Here is a 19,519-nt window from a genome sequence, read left to right as displayed (position 1 = left end):
TTTTTCAGACATACCCATGTCCATTTCAGACCAGCTGCAGGGCTCTGCTCTGGGTAGTCATGTTCTGCATTTGGGCCTGATGCTGACACAGTAGCCATGATCATGCAGCTAACCACCTCAGAAGAATGAAAGAACACACTGTAAGTGCATCTACACCAAACTTCCGGTTTAGAAATGGCATGCTTCACTTCTCACATATCATTGGCTGGAGCTGGCCACAGAATCACGTTTAAAGGTAACAGAAGTCCAATCCTACCATTCACAAAGGCAGAGAGAAAAAAGGAATTACTTGATAGCGCTAATACCTGCCACAGTTATCATCTTTCATTCCTCCCAGATACTGCATTAAGAAACAAGTTTAAAAAAAAACTTGTGACTTATAATGTACTGAGGGGGTCAAAAGGAACACTCATTTCTCATAGAAGAACACTCTCTCATTAGCTTTACTCTGAAACATTCTTGAATAAAAAGCATTTGTGCTGCACAGTGAGACAAATGTGATTCCTCAAACCCTGTAAATCAGACCTTCCAGAAGTCAGTAATAAAGACTTGCTACAGCTCACAATTTGATCTTCTTAGTGGTGTCTGGGCACCAGAGTCACTTTTGCAATTGTGTTTTGTTTTCATTTTGTCTTTAAGATACCCATGCTTAAGTTTCACAGCAATATTTATAAAGAGGAAAATCAAATGGAGATTGTGTTGGGACGTCAAGGTTCAAGTACTGCTTTTTTTAAAAGTATAAATCAATTCACTTTGATTTTTAATTCATTTTTTTCTGAGATTCTTAGATATGTACGAATAAAACATATGAATGAAAAATGTAGGAAAAAGAAGTCTCCTAGAAGTATAAGTATATCTTACACATGCACAAATGCACACATACAAATATATGTATGTATAACCTCTCACATGAATATAAAATAATTGTAAAATTAAAATATAAAGATATGTACACTTCTTTAGATATTAAAAATAAATTATAGTTATACTGATTGTAACACTTGGAGAAGGTGTAGAAATGGAATTAAAATATTGCACATTTCTCTATCATTATAAAAATATGTATTTTTAATATTAGTATTTTGGAAGCACATGCTAATTGTATATGTTTTCATGATGAGTTTTCCATTCATTTCTTTATTTACATGATTTAGGATAAATCAGTCATGATTTAGGAAGGTCATCCCAACACTTATAATCTCGTTGTATGGTCATATAGGAATTTTTTTTTAAATGTGTGCCTTCAAACATTGTTAACTTGTAAGTTTCAGGGTGCAAGATTATCTGGATGAGGAATGATGCATAGTCATCTCTGTTGGAGTTAGTCAAAGATATATTCAGGTTAATAAAGATTAGGATGAGAAATAAGCAAAAGAAAGACCATATATTGGTAGTGGTCAAAACAAGTAATGGCTAAAGTTTGTTCTTCCAAAACAAAATATTAGGTAGAATTTATTGATTAATATTAATAAAGTCAGAGATTGGTATACGCACTATGTGTAGGTCAAGTCAACAAACTATATAACACTCCTAAAAGAAAGAATAAATTTGTAATACTATTTTGAAAGCTTAAGAGGCATGCCTGAATTAGTACAGGTAAACTCTAATTATTATTAATAGTAGTAATATATAACCTAAAGAAGGAACACTTGACTTGAACTTAAAGATTAGGAATTATAAGCATAAAGTTAAAGATAATCTGAAATTATATATATATACATATAATTATATATATGTATATACATACAAAAAAATCTTTAAGATAATCTTGCAAGGTTGCTATTTTATAAAGTTAAAAAACAAATGAGCTCAGTCTCAGAGAGATTACCTAACTTTTATGTGGTTTACAGCTGGTAAGTAGTAAGGCCAGAATCTGATCCCAGGTTTGTCATCAAAAACTAGTTGCTTCTTGCTCTGAAGCAACACAGAAGACACAGACTTATGCTATCAATGTCAAGTTACTTATCTTCTTGCATGTCCAAAACATGCTACAAGACTTGCTTACAAAAGTTAAACATTTATTATGGTGATGTTAAAAAATGAATGAGAGATGTCATTGCTTTTCATTCCTTGATCCCACCCTCATAAAACTGACAACTTCTCCTTAGCACAGAATTAACAATGTAGCCCAGTGATTCATTTCTGATAAAAATACTGCACAGTTCTTTGTAAAAATGTTTCCTGAATACTTTCTAAAAAGGTACTTCTTGGGCTACTTGTTTTGGAGTGGAGAGTAGAATACAAGCAAGAGAGAAAAAGTTGTAAGACCCAGACTGATTTCAAAAGGAATAGCTCTAGTTTTGCCTCTCATATTAAGTTTCTCTGTTAACCTATTTTTTGAAGACTATGGTAGGACAAAAGATAGAAAACCACTAAAATTATGTATTCCATCCTCATATAGTCCAATAAAATATATATTACTGTTACTACAATTTTATAAGTTATATACTATATATGAGGCTCATAGAGATTAAATATTTTCCTCCAGATCACACAAATGGCCAGTGACAGAGCCAGGATGAAAGTATCCAGCAAAAATCAGACTCCAGAGCCTGCAATCTTATACATGAAGTACTTATGATACTGCTTGGTATCACGTAATTACTCCATAAATGTCCCAGTAGAGCCCAAGCTCTACGTCGATCAGGTCTCCCTGATTCGACTTCCCTGTGCAGTGGGACACCCCAGCTTATTAGCAGGGCTGCAGCCTCTTCGAGACTACTCTTGAAGCGGCTATGAGGATGCTACTGTTAAATGCCACTGGAGGAAAGACACAACCAACACACAAATTAGTTGCAATAATCACACAGGCAATTTATTACTCACAAATTCTTTTGGCGTACCTGGGTACAGCTTAAGGGGGCCCCGTCGGCGTGCTCCTCTCTGCTGGCTTTGGTCAGAGCTCAGAATGTCATGGAGACAGTCCACATCAACGTTGGAGTCTGGCTAACTACTGCAGCAGGGGGCCCCTCAGCTTTAGTACCTTTTCTGACCAACTCCTTCTAACAGGTGTCAATCTACAGGATTATCATCACCTCAAACCACCTTTTTGGGAGTTCCTTGCAGGGAATCCCCTTTATGTCAATCTACTGAAATGTTTACATTAAACCACTTTTTAAGATGTTCTTATTTTCATCAATTTACAAAGTTAATGTAAATAACACCAAGCCACTTCTTATCTATGTATAACTTCACACACACATACTAACTGGGCTCTGCTTGAAAGTCAGTCTATTTATCACATTACAGAGTTATGGTACCAAGTTACTTCTTATCTATGTATAACTTCACACACATACTAACTGGGCTCTGCTTGTAAGTCAGAGTCTGTTTATCACATTACAGAGTTATGGCACTAAGCCACTATATTAATTCCTATTCAATTGGCATAACTTTATTTAATTTTAATAATTATTTTAATATCATTTTAATTACTTTTATATATCTTCCATATTTTTATATTTCTATATATTTAATTACTATAACCTTATATTACTACAACATTAAATGTTTTATTGCTTTCTTATCATTCCTCAACTACGTCACACAGAGCATGTTTTCCCCTTCAGTGAAGAGATGAAAGGTAAAAATGATTTCAGTGTAAAAGTCTGTGAAGTGAATAACTTCTTGAGACAAGTCCACCTGACCTTACTACTACAAACTGAGGGTGAAGAGAACAAGATAGATTCTTTTCATGATTAAATGTATAATAAATTCTGTAATAAAATGAACACATTCACCATAGAAAATAGGAGCAAAATATAGCCAATGCGACATATAAAACATAGAAATATGGCATGCCCATAAGTTTTTGAAGCTTAAACTTGCAAACACTGCAAAATATAAGCAAAAATTTTTCTTTTGATTTTTACATCATCAATATAGAAAATCAGAAAAAAAAAACTGGATAAAGATGATCATGAAAAAGCATTTTGTACCTATGTTATTTTAATAGATTATTCAATGCCTTAGATTGTCATATCATCTTTTTATTTTACGCTAAATATTATCTTACTGTAACATATTTTAGATATTGAATGGATATAACATTTTGTTACTATTAACTGTTATATATTAGTTGGTACAAAATAGTTTTGAGACTTTTTTTGAAGGACATTTAAGGTAATGTATTTTTTTCGTTTTATATGATCCCCTCCTATGTGCACAAATGCTTTTTGTCAGCTGTTGAATTTTATCTTAATATTTAAAAGTTTCATTTTATTTTCCCTCTATGAAGATAAAGTTAGTTTAACAAATTCATTTACTTTTGTGATGCAAATATGAGATTGTAATTTTTGCAATACATCTGGTCCATTAGTTGCTATATGAATAACTAATCTAATATTTTTGATTTTTGATTTCTATGTAGATATATAATTGCTTGTCAGTACCTTCAATTGGCTCTCAGAAACTATTTTTGAACTTGATATATTTGTTTTCAAGCCTTTAACTGGCCTTTCATAAGTGTTACTATAATTGAACTGTTATTAAATCTCATTATAGTAATACATTTTCCCTTCAGGTACATAAAATAGTCCAAATATGGCTTGATTTGTTTGATTTTTATTCTTTATTACTTATTTCTGTATATCTGCCTTATCTATAATGTTCATCTCTCTCATCTCCTCTATTAATCTGAAAATAAATTGGCTGTTCCACTAGCACATCTATGGCACTGATTAGATAAACAAAATTTTGAAAACACTTCTAAAAACATGATTATTTTATTTTATTATTTTATTTTTGTGACAGAGACCAAGAGAGAGACAGAGAGAGAGACAGATAGGAACAAACAGGGAGATATATGAGAAGCATCAATTCTTTCTTGAAGCTTCTTAGTCTTCTTAATTGTTCACTGATTGCTTTCTCATTTGTGCCTTGACCGGGGATGGGGGAGCTGCAGCAGAGTGAGTAACCCCTTGCTCAAGTCAGCAACTTTGGGCTCAAACTAGCACACTTGGGCTTCAAGCCAATGACCCCACGCTCAATCCAGATGAGCCCACGCTCAAGCCAGCAACCTCAGGGTTTCAAACCTGGGTCTTCCACATCCTAATCCGACACTCTATCCACTGTGCCAGTGCCTGGTCAGGCAAAACATGATTATTTTAAATCATGTGAAAATATATGTGTTTTTAGTTTATTTGGTAAATAATAACTTCTATTAATTGAATTTGTAGAAACCATCAGCATTTCGTAACACTGTTATTTGCTATAAGATAAATATATTCGTCTTTATTTTTGTCTTCTTCTTCTGATTCAAGTTTCTTCTTAGCTTTAAATTTCAATCTCTTGCCAGTTTGAGAAATCTCTCAACCTCTAAACTTTCAAAAAGTATCACTTTCATCATCAAAGAAAATACTCCCAAAAGCGTAACACCTCTATACTAATTTTCTTCTACTTTAGATCTCAACTCCTTCTACCATTGGGACTTTATTCAATTATTTATACTTACTACTGCATATTTAATTTCTCTAGTAGCTCATGTTAGATTCAGGGAGGTGTACTGTGGCTGCCAGAGTGTAACATTTTGGAGCAGGAACAGGGAGTGCTGATAGGGCCCCGTGAGGCTGAGAACAAAGAAGTTTATGTTTGAAATTTGCCACTAAGCTAAACCCGGCCCCTGTTGCTATGCTACATGCGACCTTCCTAGCAAATAGCTAACTGCCACATCTGCTTCTGTATAATGCTTGCTCACTTAGGATATATAAGGACCTAGCTGTAAGCGCCAGGCGCGACTCTCATTTGCAGCTCCTTGTGAGTACGGTGTCTCCGGACATCTTGGGAGTTCGTCCCTGTGCAGGTTAAACTGGCCAATAAAGTACCATCTACACTCCTGAAAGTCTCCGACGTTTGTTCTCGCACCTGGTTGATGCAACATTTTGGGGGCTCGCCCGGGATTCTCCCTTGGTGGAGTTTTGGGTCAGAGACTGGAAGGACAGCTCGAGCTGAGTAAGTATTCACTGAGGATCCTCATTTGGTTTGGCTTTTGGGCTCCGGAGCACACAATCCTGAGGTAGTAGGTGGGATGCTGCCGGTAACCTACCCAGGGCTTTCAGAAGTGGGACACCGCTTTCTGAAATTTGGATATTTGGATTTGTTAACTTTAGGAGTAACTGGTCATATTAGGAATCCTTTTTGCGCCGCGCTGTGCTGCGTTTTGTCTGAGCTTGAATGACTGAGTTGAGTGTGAGAGAGACAAGTGTGTTCTTTGTGTTAATAGTGTGTGTTGCTTATATCCTACCCTTTCTCATTATTCCTAAGTCATCTAGGATAGGACAACAGGAGTCTGTGCCAGGATCCCCGCTTGAGTACCTGTTGAAGAATTTTTCTGATTTCCAGAAGAGGGCTCAGGGGTACGGAGGTCCGCAGCCGAGTCCAGGTTTCCTCTGGACCTTGAGCCAGCTGGAATGGCCTACACTTAATGTGGGATGGCCCACAGTGGGCACTTTTGACCTTCTCTGGGAGGCAAAGCCATTTTGCCTCCTTCTCCGGGAGGTGCAGCCATTTTGCCTTCTTCCCCGGGAGACACCACTGGCACCAGATGCTGACCCACGGGCACCTCCTTGCCTCATCTATGTGCCTTTTTACGCTAGTGATTTATACAATTGGAAACATCAGAATCCTCCGTTTTCCGAGAAACCTCAGGGACTAATATCTCTCCTTGAGACCATTTTTAGGACCCATCAGCACACATGAGACAATTGTCAGCAGATTTTACAAACCCTCTTCACATCAGAAGAAAGGGACAGAATAATAAGAGAAGCTGCTAAGGCGGTATTGGGAGAAGAAAGGGAAACTCGGGAGGGAGGAAGGGAAATAGAAGATGCTCTCCCATCTCAACCTCCTACTTAGGACCCTAATACCACTGGGGGAAGGGATGCGCTCCTCCAGTATCACTGGACTCTGTTGAGGGGGCTCAAGGCAGCAGCTAGAAAGCCAACCAACTTCAGTAAGGTTAGTAAAGTCATCCAGGGAAGAGAGGAATCCCCAGCAGCCTTTCTAGAAAGACTCATAGAGGCTTATAGAGTACATACCCCTCTAGATCCTGAGGCAGAAGAGAACAGGAGACTAGTAAATATAGCCTTTGTAACTCAGGCCGCTTCAGATATTAGGAAAAAGCTTCAGAAGATAGAGGGATTTGAAGGAGAAAATAGAAGCAAGCGTTCCAAGCGCTTAAAGAGGCCCTGGTGACTGCCCCATCTTTGGCCCTGCCAGATCTGGCCAAACCCTTTCAGCTATTTATAGCAGAAAAGGGAGGGGTAGCTTTAGGGGTACTGAGCCAGGAACTTGGGCCGTAGAAGAGGCCTGTCACCTATCTGTCCAAGAAACTTGATCCTGTAGCCTCGGGATGACCAACATGTCTGAGGGCGCTTGCTGCGACCTCCATACTAGTTAAGGAGGCTAGTAAATTGACTTTAGGCCAGGACATCAAAGTCATTGGGGAACACTACGTAGAGCAAGTGCTGCGAGCACCTCCTGACAGGTGGCTATCTAATGCGCGGCTAACGCAGTATCAGGCTCAGCTGCTGAACCTTCCATCTGTTCAGTTCCTCAAAACTGCTGCCCTGAACCCAGCAACCCTGTTGCCAATACTGGATTCCACTTTGGTCCACAGTTGCAAACAAATCCTTGACACAGTGGCTGGCTCCCGCCCGGACTTGACTTATGGGAAGGCAGACCTGACCCTCTTTACTGACAGGAGCAGTTTTATTAAGGATGGACAGAGACATGCAGGGGCAGCGGTGACCATGGAAAATAAGGTCCTGTGGCAGAAAAAACTGCCCGCAGGAATATCTGCACAAAGGGCAGAGCTAATAGGATTAACCCGAGCCTTACAGATAGCAGAGGGAAAAGTTGCCAACATCTACACTGACAGCTGGTATGCATTCGCCACTGCCCATGCCCACGGAACCAAATACAAGGAGAGAGGCAGCCACTGGGCCACAAGAAAGCCTTCTGCCATTTCTGCCTAAGCCAACGCTACCTCCAGATCCTAGATATTCCCCAGAAGAAGAGCAGGAAGGGATGCAGTTGAAAGGGAAGAAAAATCAGCAGGGATAGATAGAGCTTCCTGACTCCCGGCTCTATTTACCCCAGGGAATAGTAAGAGAAATAGTAGGAGATATTCATACTAGTACTCATCTAGGACAAAACAAGCTAGAATAACTTATCAGAAAGTATTATGTAGGGCCCAACATCAGGGATATTGTCCACTCCATTGTCTCGAGGTGCAGCATCTGTGCCAGAGTAAATGCGCAGAATAAGAAGCTACCCCCCTTTGTGAGGTATCGGGGGAAAGCTCCGGGAGAACTGTGGCAAATAGGTTTCACAGAGATAACCTCTAGGAAGTCAGGTTATAAGTATCTATTAGTATTAGTAGACACTTTCTCAGGATGGGTGGAAGCATTCCCCACGCGAGGAGAGGCTGCTTCCACAGTCTGCAAAGTCTTATTAAGGGAAATCATTCCTAGATATGGCATTCCTCTAGCCCTAGGATCAGACAATAGACCTGCATTCATATCCAGGATATCCCAATAATTAGCCACTAACTTAGGTATTAATTAGAAATTGAATTGCATTTATAGGCCCCAAAGTTCAGGACAGGTAGAAAGAATAAACAGGACTCTGAAGGAAACTATAATCAAGCTGAGAGGGAGACCGGCAAAAACTGGGTTGAGCTCCTCCCTTTCACCCTTTTTAGAACCAGATGTACCCCCTATCTCAATAAATAAACCCCTTATGAAATCTTATTTGGGCAACCTGTGCCCCTTGTACCTCGATTGACCAGAGGGGAACTAGAGATTTCTAATCATAATTTCCTCAAGTCCTTACAGGCCCTGCAACACATCAGAAGCGAGGTGCAGGCCCTCGAGAGATCAGCCCAATCGAATGCGAAACACAGCTCCTGACTACCGGAGCCACCGGAGCCTGGACAGTAGGTGTGGACTCTCAACCACAGATGGGGGGCAACCTTGAGCTGCGGTGAAATAGACCGTTCCAGGTGATCCTGAATACACCCACAGCTATTAAGGTAGCTGAAAAGCCCTACTGGATTCACCTCTCCCACATGAAGCCGGCCCAACTACCCGATGAAGGATCTCGGAGATAGTAAGTCAAGTGGACCCCTAGAGAGCCTCTAAAGCTCACCTTCTTCTCCACTTAGGACTAATGACTTTTTATTGTTTACCCAGTAAGGGACTAGAGTTGCAGAAATGGGTTTTAATCAGGACAGCAGAGAGCACAGTTATAGCACAGAATAACACCTGGGACAGGAACCTGCTACCTCCTGGCAAATTTCACCTTAGGTAATTCCAATTACAGTGACTATTGCCTTAACCAAGAAACCCTATCTGCCACCCTAGAGGGCCCAAAAGTAACGAAGGCACCTGAAGGACTATAGTTTGTGTGCACTCAAGGTATCTTCAAGTGTATAGTCCCCACTCACCCTCAGACAGCTATCCAAGACATTCTCCAAAGATATTGCACTTCTCCAAAACCAGGTAATATATCTCGAGAAGCAAACAGACTCCCTAGCCAAAGTAGCCCCTCAGAATAGGAGAGGGCTAGACCTCCTTCTCCTTGAGCAAGGAGGACTGTGTGCTGCTTTAAGAGAAGAATGTTGTTTTTACGCTAACCACTCTGGGGTAATTAGAGAGAATATCAAGATACTTGCAAACAGATTAAAGAATAGGAACCTAGAAGAAGACAGCCCTAGCTAGTATGCCTCTATGTTCAAGACTTCTCCTTGGTTAACTACCCTCATATCCGCAATTGCTAGACCCCTCCTATTATTATTATTGGCTCTTACCTTTGGACCAATAATCCTTAATAAGCTCCTTGCGTTCATAAAGGAGAGGGTAGATGTAGTAAAGTTAATGGTTTTGTCCCAACCTTACACCAGTCTCCCCACTGATGAAGAATCAAGGGTTTGATTTATGCCCAAAAGAGATGGGGGAACGTTAGATTCAGGGAGGCGTGCTGTGGCTGCCAGAGTGTAATATTTTGGAGCAGGAACAGGGAGGTGCTGATAGGGCCCTGCTGTGGCTGCCAGAGTGTAACTATTGAAAGAGCAGGAACAGGGAGTGCTGATAGGGCCCCGTGAGGCTGAGAACAAAGAAGTTTATGTTTGAAATTTGCCACTAAGCTAAACCCGGCCCCTGTTGCTATGCTACATGCGACCTTCCTAGCAAATAGCTAACTGCCACATCTGCTTCTGTATAATGCTTGCTCACTTAGGATATATAAGGACCTAGCTGTAAGCGCCAGGCGCGACTCTCATTTGCAGCTCCTTGTGAGTACGGTGTCTCCAGACATCTTGGGAGTTCGTCCCTGCGCAGGTTAAACTGGCCAATAAAGTACCATCTACACTCCTGAAAGTCTCTGACATTTGTTCTCGCACCCGGTGGATGCAACAGCTCATCTCTTGGATTAAGGTTAACATGAAAAAAACAACAAAAACAAAACAAATTGAATCTTTTCCTGGACCTTTTTAATCACTTGAAATAATCTTTTTGCCCATACCACAAAAATCAAAATAGTAGCATAAATTTATGGTCTTTCTTCATCAAATCTTATTTTATTCTAAAAACTTTAATAAGACACCTCTCTACAGGATTGCTAGTTAGGTATTAAATATCATCTTTATGCCCTGGCCGGTTGGCTCAGCGGTAGAGTGTCGGCCTGGCGTGCGGGGGACCCGGGTTCGATTCCAAGCCAGGGCACACAGGAGAAGCGCCCATTTGCTTCTCTACCCCCCTCTCCTTCCTCTCTGTCTCTCTCTTCCCCTCCCACAGCCAAGGCTCCATTGGAGCAAAGATGGCCCGGGCGCTGGGGATGGCTCTTTGGCCTCTGCCCCAGGCGCTAGAGTGGCTCTGGTCGCGGCAGAGTGACGCCCCAGAGGGGCAGAGCATCACTCCCTGGTGGGCAGAGCGTCGCTCCTGGTGGGCGTGCCGGGTAGATCCCGGTCGGGTGCATGCAGGAGTCTGTCTGACTGTCTCTCCCCGTTTCCAGCTTCAGAAAAATACAAAAATATATATATATCATCTTTATAACACTTGCTGTTTAAGTAAGACAAGGTTGTAGATGACGCTACACTTCCATTATTTCAATCTCAACTCTGTTTACTTGCCCCAGTGTCATTATTTGTAAAATAGAGATAATACAGTACTTATATCATAACTCCATTGTGAGTTTTAAAGTGGATTAATATATAATTAAAGCACTTACAATAGGGCCCATGGCATGCCTAAAATATGAAATCAAGAGCTACTCTTATTATTGAAACCTTCATCTTGGTATTTTTCTTTTTGGAATAACTTTTCCTAAGTTCTTCACATGCTTGATTCCTTCTCATCTTCTAACCTCAGCTCGAATACCATGTGTTTAGTAAGGCCTTCCCAAATTACTCCTTGTAAAGTATTCTTGCTTACTGAAAGCTCATTTTTTCTATCACAACATGCCCTGTTATGCATTCTATATTGTTATTTTGTCTTGTTTCTTATTTTCCCTATATACTTGTCATTAATTCTATTGTCAGTCTTCTTCTTTTTTTTTTTTTTTACAGAGACATAGAGAGTAAGAGAGAAGGATAGATAGGACAGACAGGAATGGAGAGAGATGAGAAGCATCAATCATCAGTTTTTTGTTACGACACCTTAGTTGTTCGTTGATTGCTTTCTCATATGTGCCTTGACCATGGGCCTTCAACAGATCAAGTAACCCCTTGCTCAAGCCTGCGACCTTGGGTCCTAGCTGATGAGCTTTTGCTCAAATCAGATGAGCCAGCGCTCAAGTGGTGAACTCAGGGTCTTAAACCTAGGTCCTCCGCATCCCAGTCCAACGCTCTATCCACTGTGCCACTGCCTGACTGGACTGTAATGTCAGTCTTAACAGTAATAATTCTAATGGGAACTGGATCCATAAAAGCAAAGACCATATTTGTTAGTTTAATGACTCTATCTACAGCATATAGTAGGTTTTCCAGAATATTTGTTGAACTGAATAAATAGTCACCATTTCTATAATGTGAAATATCAGCTCTATTCAAGTTACTCCCAACTTTCAGAATGGCCATAGAAAGAACTCTATATACTCTCCAGCAAAACTATACTGGTAACATTTTAAAAACAAAGAAATTACCATTTAATGTATTTAACAGCAGTTACCTTAAGAGCATAAAGAAAATAAAAGGAAAAAATTAGTGAAAGAAATCTACTGACTCTCCATTAAAACAATGGCCGTTTATGGAACCTGAACTTTGACCATCTTACTCCCTTGCCCCAACCCCAGCTCAGTCTTTCAGAAGCTCTATTTCAGACAGATGTGGACAAAACTTGAGGCTTCCTTTACTCTGAGGTCCCTTTCAAGGAATACAGGATCTCATCAGAAATGTCAACTTCCAGAATTTGTCATACGACTACCACCTTCAAGCTGTAAGTTGCAAAGGCTTAGCCAAAGGCTCACTTCATCCACCAAGGCTCCACTCACAAGACAAAATGCTTACTCCAGAAACATCAGGTCAAAATATTACGGACTTGATTGTCATTTCCCCAACTTGCTTATAGGATAGAGGTTCCACTCCAGGAAAGATTGTCAGCCCCAATGCAAGCAATATGATCATTCAAAATATGTAGTAAAAAAAAATCGTTAAAGGAATTAAAACTTTACTGAATAAAATATTTGTTTTATAAGAGAGAAAACAAAAAAAGGAAAAGAAACAAAACAAGTATGAAATATACAGAAAACAAAAAAAGTAAAATGGCAGAAATAAAGTATATTATATCAATATAACATCAAATTGGAATAAAAAAATTGGTAAATCTTTTGCTACACTGGCAAAGCGAAAGGAAGAGGAGACTCAAATTACTAAAATGAAGAATAAAAAAGTTATAATTATTATTAACCTTATAAAAATAACAGGGACCGGCCTGACCTGTGGTGGCGCAGTGGATAAAGCGTTGACCTGGAAATGCTGAGGTCACCGGTTCGAAACCCTGGGCTTGCCTGGTCAAGGCACATATGGGAGTTGATGCTTCCAGCTCCTCCCCCCTTCTCTCTCTCTGTCTCTCTTCCTCGCTCTCTCTCTCTGTCTCTCTCTCTCCTCTCTAAAAAAATGAATAAATAAATTTTACAAAAAAGGAACCCAAAGGAGTTTCTATTTAAAAAAAAAAAAAAGAAATAACAGGGACCATAGGAGAATAATATGAAAAAATATAGACCAAAAAATTAGATAAACCAGTTAAAATGTTCAAATTCACAGAGATACATAAACTACTGAAGAATAAATAAACAATCTGAATAGACTTTTAAAAAGTGAGAAAACTGAATTAAAAAAAAATAAGAAAGAAAACTCTAGCAAAGAAAAACTCAGGGCTACCTGGTAATTTTACCAAACAACTAAAGAGAAATTGTTATCAGTTCTTTATAAACTCTCCCAAAAAACAGAACCTGAAGGAACACTTCCCAACTCATGTAATCAGGCCAGTATTTAACTGATACCCAATCTAGAGGAAGTCACTGAAAGAAAAAATATTACAAAATATTACCTTTTATAAATATAGAACCAAAAATCCTCAACAAAATACTCATAACCAAAACTCAGGACCACATACAATCTTATAGAGTAGCTATTAAAACTTAATACTAATATCATACTTAATGGTGAAAGAATAAATACTTTTGCACTAAGATCAGATACAAGACAAAACATTTTCTATCAGTATTTGAACTTTGTTATGGAGATTCTAGCCTGGACAATTGGGTATAAAATGAAATTATATGCATCCAAATTAGAAAAGAACTACTTCTGTTCACAGATGGCATGATTTTGCATATAGAAAACCATAAGGAATCCACTAATAAATAAATGAGTTCAGAAAGGTTACATGACATAAGATCAATATACAAAAATATTCCTCTCAATTCATAATGAACAATCTGAAAATGGAATTTTAAAAATTCCCTTTGTAATAGCAAACATATAACACTTCATAATAACTTTAACAAAAGAAGGATTATAAAAATTAAATCTATGAAAGTTATGAAAACATCGTTGGAAGAACTTAAAGAGGTAAATATTAATATGTGGAAATACATTCCGTCTTTATGGAGTACAACATAATAATGTTAGTATGGCAGTTCTCTCAAATCTTCAGATTTAAACAATGTATCAAAATCCAAGCTGGTGTCTTTGCAGAAATTGGCAAACTGACACTTAAATTTATATGGCATTTCAAGAAATTTCCATCCTCTAATGTATTAACCTTTATCTTCTCAAACTGGACTCTTCCAGAACTGCTTGTTTCAAATCTTAAAAAATTCTTAAGAGAAACTTTAAGAAATTTTTAATGTTTGTTTCCACTTAGAAACAGAAGGATACATTTTATAGAAATAAAATCTAAGTATGAAATTGAAATTTTGTTTTAAAAACTTGGACAGCCAACAGAAATTTAATTTTCTAGTTTCATTTTATTCCATAAAAGGAGACCATATGATGCTGTAAATTGTAATGCATATTTCTAGGTCTCTTTTAGAAGATACACTGGATTTAGGCCACGGTTTAAGGCTTCAGGTTAACATTATCCAAAACATCACAGCTCAAAATTATCAAAACAGGAAGAATATCTGACCCATACATTTGTAAAATTAAATCTTCATGGGAGGCAGGATAGTAAGAAGTTAAGAAAATTCCTTGGCAAGTGGAATGGGGAAACTAAGACAGATGCAAACTAAGATGATGCAAACTGGCCTCATCCAGTACCAGGACTCCTGACTCAACTCTCTCCTCCCTTGCACAACCACTCCCGTTAGCATTAAGTGCTCAGGATAACTTGATCAGCATGGAATCATCTTAAGAACAAAAGCTCAGGGCCTGACCTGTGGTGGCGCAGTGGATAAAGCCTTAACCTGGAATGCTGAGGTTGCCGGTTTGAAACCCTGGGCTTGCCTGGTCAAGGCACATATGGGAGTCGATGCTTCCTGCTCCTCCCCCTTCTCTCTCTCTCTCTCTCTTCTCTGAAATGAATAAATAAAAAAATAAAAAAATAAAAAAACAAAAAAAACCTCAGGTCTGTTGATCACAGAGACATTTTGGTCAAATTAAAGATAACCTCTAGACTTCATCTGTATTTTAGCTACAGGCCCAAAAAAGCAGCCAAAACCAGATGAAGTTATATTCCAGACCCAATTATCAATTACCACCTATCCTACTGCTGATCAATCAGTAAAAATCATGACCCTGAACCTATATGTTTATTTTGATGAATGAATCAGCATATTAAAGGGCACACCTGGAAAGCTGATGAAAATTCTATTGAGACCCTCCCCTGAGACCACACCTAAAATTCTCGCTTACCTTTCAAAAACATGAAATCCTAAAGGCAAAGAACAGCTTTGCGCACACTCTCTCTCTAGAGCATACCAGTACCTTCTTTCTTGTGGAGTGCGTCTTCGATTTTTTTTCCCCACAATTTAAGGATCCACACAAGACTTGCAACCAGGGGAGCAGTGGGCAGCAAAGGCTGTCCCAGACTAATACCTTGAAGCTATTTCCAAAAGTTCTCTTTTTGTCTGTTTCCTGAGTCCATGCCGCCCAGCTGGCTCACTTCTGTCTCAGTGACTTTCTTTCTAAAGTGCCAAGGCCGCTCTCTGAGCAGCCCACTCAGTTCTTCCCTTTGAGTGTAGCTTTGCTTTGTATGCTACATACACTTTTTTTTTTTTTTTAATATTTTATTTATTCATTTTTAGAGAGGAGAGAGAGAGGGAGAGAGAGAGACAGAGAGGGAGAGAGAAAGGAGGGGGGAGGAGCTGGAAGCATCAACTCCCATATGTGCCTTGACCAGGCAAGCCCAGGGTTTCGAACCGGCTACCTCAGCATTTCCAGGTCGACGCTTTATCCACTGCACCACCACAGCTCAGGCCTACATACACTTCTTGTGCTGCATGTCTTAGCTTTGGTTTCTTTCTTAGCCAAACTCAAGAAATGCGCCATTTGCGCTAACATGTGGACATCTACATTTAAGGAAATTGTTGAAAGAGAAATAAATTCAGAGGAATACTTCTGATGTTTATAAAAATATAATGAAAAATAACTCAAGGATTTCCTAGTATGACTAAAACACGGTATGTTGAATAGTTAAACCGTGAGTTAAACTAAATTTGTAACAACTATCACAATTTATTTTGATATGAGAAAAATCATATAATTTTTAGATTTATTCTTATGAACTATATTATTTCTTTTTTATATATAACCTTTCTATGACACACAAAGAATATTAAGTGTTGACCTCTTAAAATTTTGCTGCATGAGTGTTACTATATATTCTCTCAATGGTTATGGGTGTTTCTATTACCCTACTGTATGTATCTTTCTTTTTATTCCCATTATCAATGGATATACAGCATTGTTTAATTTATTGTACACTTATAAAAATATCTTCTTCTAGAAAATGCATTCAGGCATTAATAATTATTATTCATAGATATAAAACAAGTGTTATAATTACAGGAAGATATGATATAATATCTAATGAGAAAGGCTTAATCACATAAAAGCTATCACGGAGGTCTAGTGCACAAACCCTGTTTCAAACTAGCTCTGTTCACATGAGCGAGTATTTACCATCTCTGCCATTTCATGTTTTTATCTATAAAATCATGTCAGACAACATGATTTCTAAGGTTTCCTTTCAGCTCTAACAGTTTGTGTATTTGAGCGGAGGTAATTTGCAATTAATTTATAAAGTGAATGCAAGTTATTGCACTAAACAGTAAAATAAATTGTAACATAGATTGTATTTATTCTCAAAATGGTTAAACATTTGAATATTTTTAATTTGCTCTATTGATTTAATTCCACTCTCTTCATATGCTGCTGAAACAATATAAAAGAATATAAATACACAAAGCATAGGTTAACTAATCACCTGGTGTGATATAATGGGTAGAGACTGTAAATTCATTATATTTTCAAAGGCTTCCACTTCCCAGCCTGTTAGCAAAGATATGAACTCTGATAAATCAGCCTAAGGGCAGGCCTGGACCTTGTCCACCATTGTAAATCAGCTTATCCACATTCACACTAATAGCAGCAATGTTAGAGAAAAATAAATCACAGTCTACGAATTACATTTTGTTAGAAAACAAAATTAGATGTGTTCTTATGCTGACATCATGCTTGATTTTTAATGACAAACTGTAAGTATTTAATGAATGGGTAAAAATGTAATGGTTTATGTGTTCATATTTTGGGTCTCAATTAGCTCTATAACTGGACATAAATTCATTTTAATCTCAATTTTAGATTTTATAACTCACATTTCATGAAGTGAGAGTAAAATAGAAGCAGTTTAAAAATAAAGAAAGATACAGGGGAGGCTTGGAGAGTACTAGAAAGAATGGAATGAGAGAAAAAGTAAAAAGTGAGCAGTATGACGAAAAGATACTAGAGTGATAATAGAAATGAAGTGTGTATGTGAGTGTGTATGTGTGCCCCCATATATGTAAACATATAATTTAATGTAAACATTTAAGTTAAATGTTTATATTAAATACCTATGGTGGCATTATTGAGTGATTAGAACAGTCTTTGTTAGGTTGCACGAAAGAAACACCCAGAGTTAGAATTCACAAAGGGGGTTTAAGAGTCACATCTACACCCTGGCTTGGTAGGTCAATTTGTTAAAGATTTGTCCTGATTCATCAGTTGCAGGTTTGATCCCTGGTCAAGGCACACAAGAAACAACCAATAAATGCATAAATAAGTGGAACAACGAATCAATGTTTATCTCTCTCTCCCACTCTTTCTCCCTCTCTCTCTTACTTTTTCTGTTTCTAAAATCAAACAGTACAAAAAAAAATTAAAAGAAGCTCACATCTAGAGATAGCAAGGCGAGAGAAACTAACTGAGCATATATGTGCAGTCAGTAAATCTGAGTGGTTCACGGTGAGGAATGTATTCATAGCCATGGATAACCAAAGAGATATTTTAGCTTTGTTTAGAATACAATCTGAGCTTAAATGTTCCACTATTAGAGGGAAAACTGCTATTCACATTTCTCAAGAGAGACAGTATGATTAGAACTACTTACATCCGAAGGAAACAGTAACAGTGATAGCCAATACTTTTCTAGTGCTTATTATAGTTTAATGTAAAAGAACGTTTCTAAGAACTTTGAATTAACATGTTCATTTAATCTAACACCAGTTGTGTAAGGTAGGTACTATTATTATTTAATCATACTGATTAAGAAACTGAGCCAAGGCCTGACCTGTGGTGGCGCAGTGGATAAAGCGTCGACCTGGAAATGCTGAGGTCGCCAGTTTGAAACCCTGGGCTTGCCTGGTCAAGGCACATATGGGAGTTGATGCTTCCAGCTCCTCCCCCCTTCTCTCTCTCTGTCTCTCCCTCTCCTCTCTAAAAAAATGAATAAATAAAAAAAAAATTTAAAAAAAAAAAAAAAAAAAAAAAAAGAAACTGAGCCATGGATTGACTAAATAAATTTTAAGTTCACATAGAGGCAGCCAGAATATTGATTCAGAAAATTGGCTTCTGAGTCTATGCCTCAGCCTTTACACTATTTGCTTCTTTATGCTTATTCCATATTGTTATAAAGTACCTGTTGGGCAGATAAAATATATTATGCTCACTTTGTTAAAGATGGCGCTGCCCATGTGGAGGCCGTTGCCCAGGTGATATTAATGTGTGTCTCTGTGGGCTGTGGGCAGGCAGGATCCTTGTAGCCTGGGGCTTGGTTTTAGGACTAAGCCTTTCCCACCCTTTTTGATGTAGGGTGTACAATCCCATCATGCCCCAGATAAGTAATTTAGTATTAGAGACTTCCCTATTTTGTATATTGGATTAAAGGTTTGAATTTCTACACTATAAAATGGGGGCAGAACAGGAGCTTGCTCTCTTGGTTCCTGAGATTAACATTAGAACAGAGAGAAGAGAGAGCAGAGAGCAGAGAAAGGCCACGTGGAGGAGGCCCTGAGAAGCAGCCAAGATGGCGGAGCGTTGAGTGAGAAGCCAGTTTGTGCAGAGTTTGTGCAGGGAGAAGGAAGGAGATGGGGAACTGAGGAGAATAAGTCTGGTGAGCTAGAAACCTTTGATTCTGGGAAACTCGAATAAGTCAGTAGCTTTGTGAGCACTGAATGTGAGTGGGCTTTGGAGCCCAGTGTGTGTTTTTACTTGCCCACTGAGTGCAAGCTAGGATTAAAGATGATGGCCCACCAGTTTTTGGCTCCGTTGTGTCTTTATCAACTGTCCGAATCCAATGCGAACCTGCATGGGCCAGGTTGCTGTGATGGTGGCAGTGCCTACTGGCTTTACAGTATCACACCCCAGATTCTAAAAGGCACTGTACCTCACTTCATCGAGTTCACATAGAGACACCCAGTCCAGATAAATTTTGAAGAGTTTTATTAGAGGAGGAAATTTTAAAAATGTCGGCCGCATATGGCTGACACGAGGCATCTGCAGGCCCAAATCGTGCAGTCCCAAAAATAGTTCAGGGGCTGC

Source organism: Saccopteryx leptura, chromosome 4, assembly GCF_036850995.1.
Source record: "Saccopteryx leptura isolate mSacLep1 chromosome 4, mSacLep1_pri_phased_curated, whole genome shotgun sequence".
Lineage (NCBI taxonomy): Eukaryota > Metazoa > Chordata > Mammalia > Chiroptera > Emballonuridae > Saccopteryx > Saccopteryx leptura.
This window is presented reverse-complemented; position numbering follows the sequence as displayed.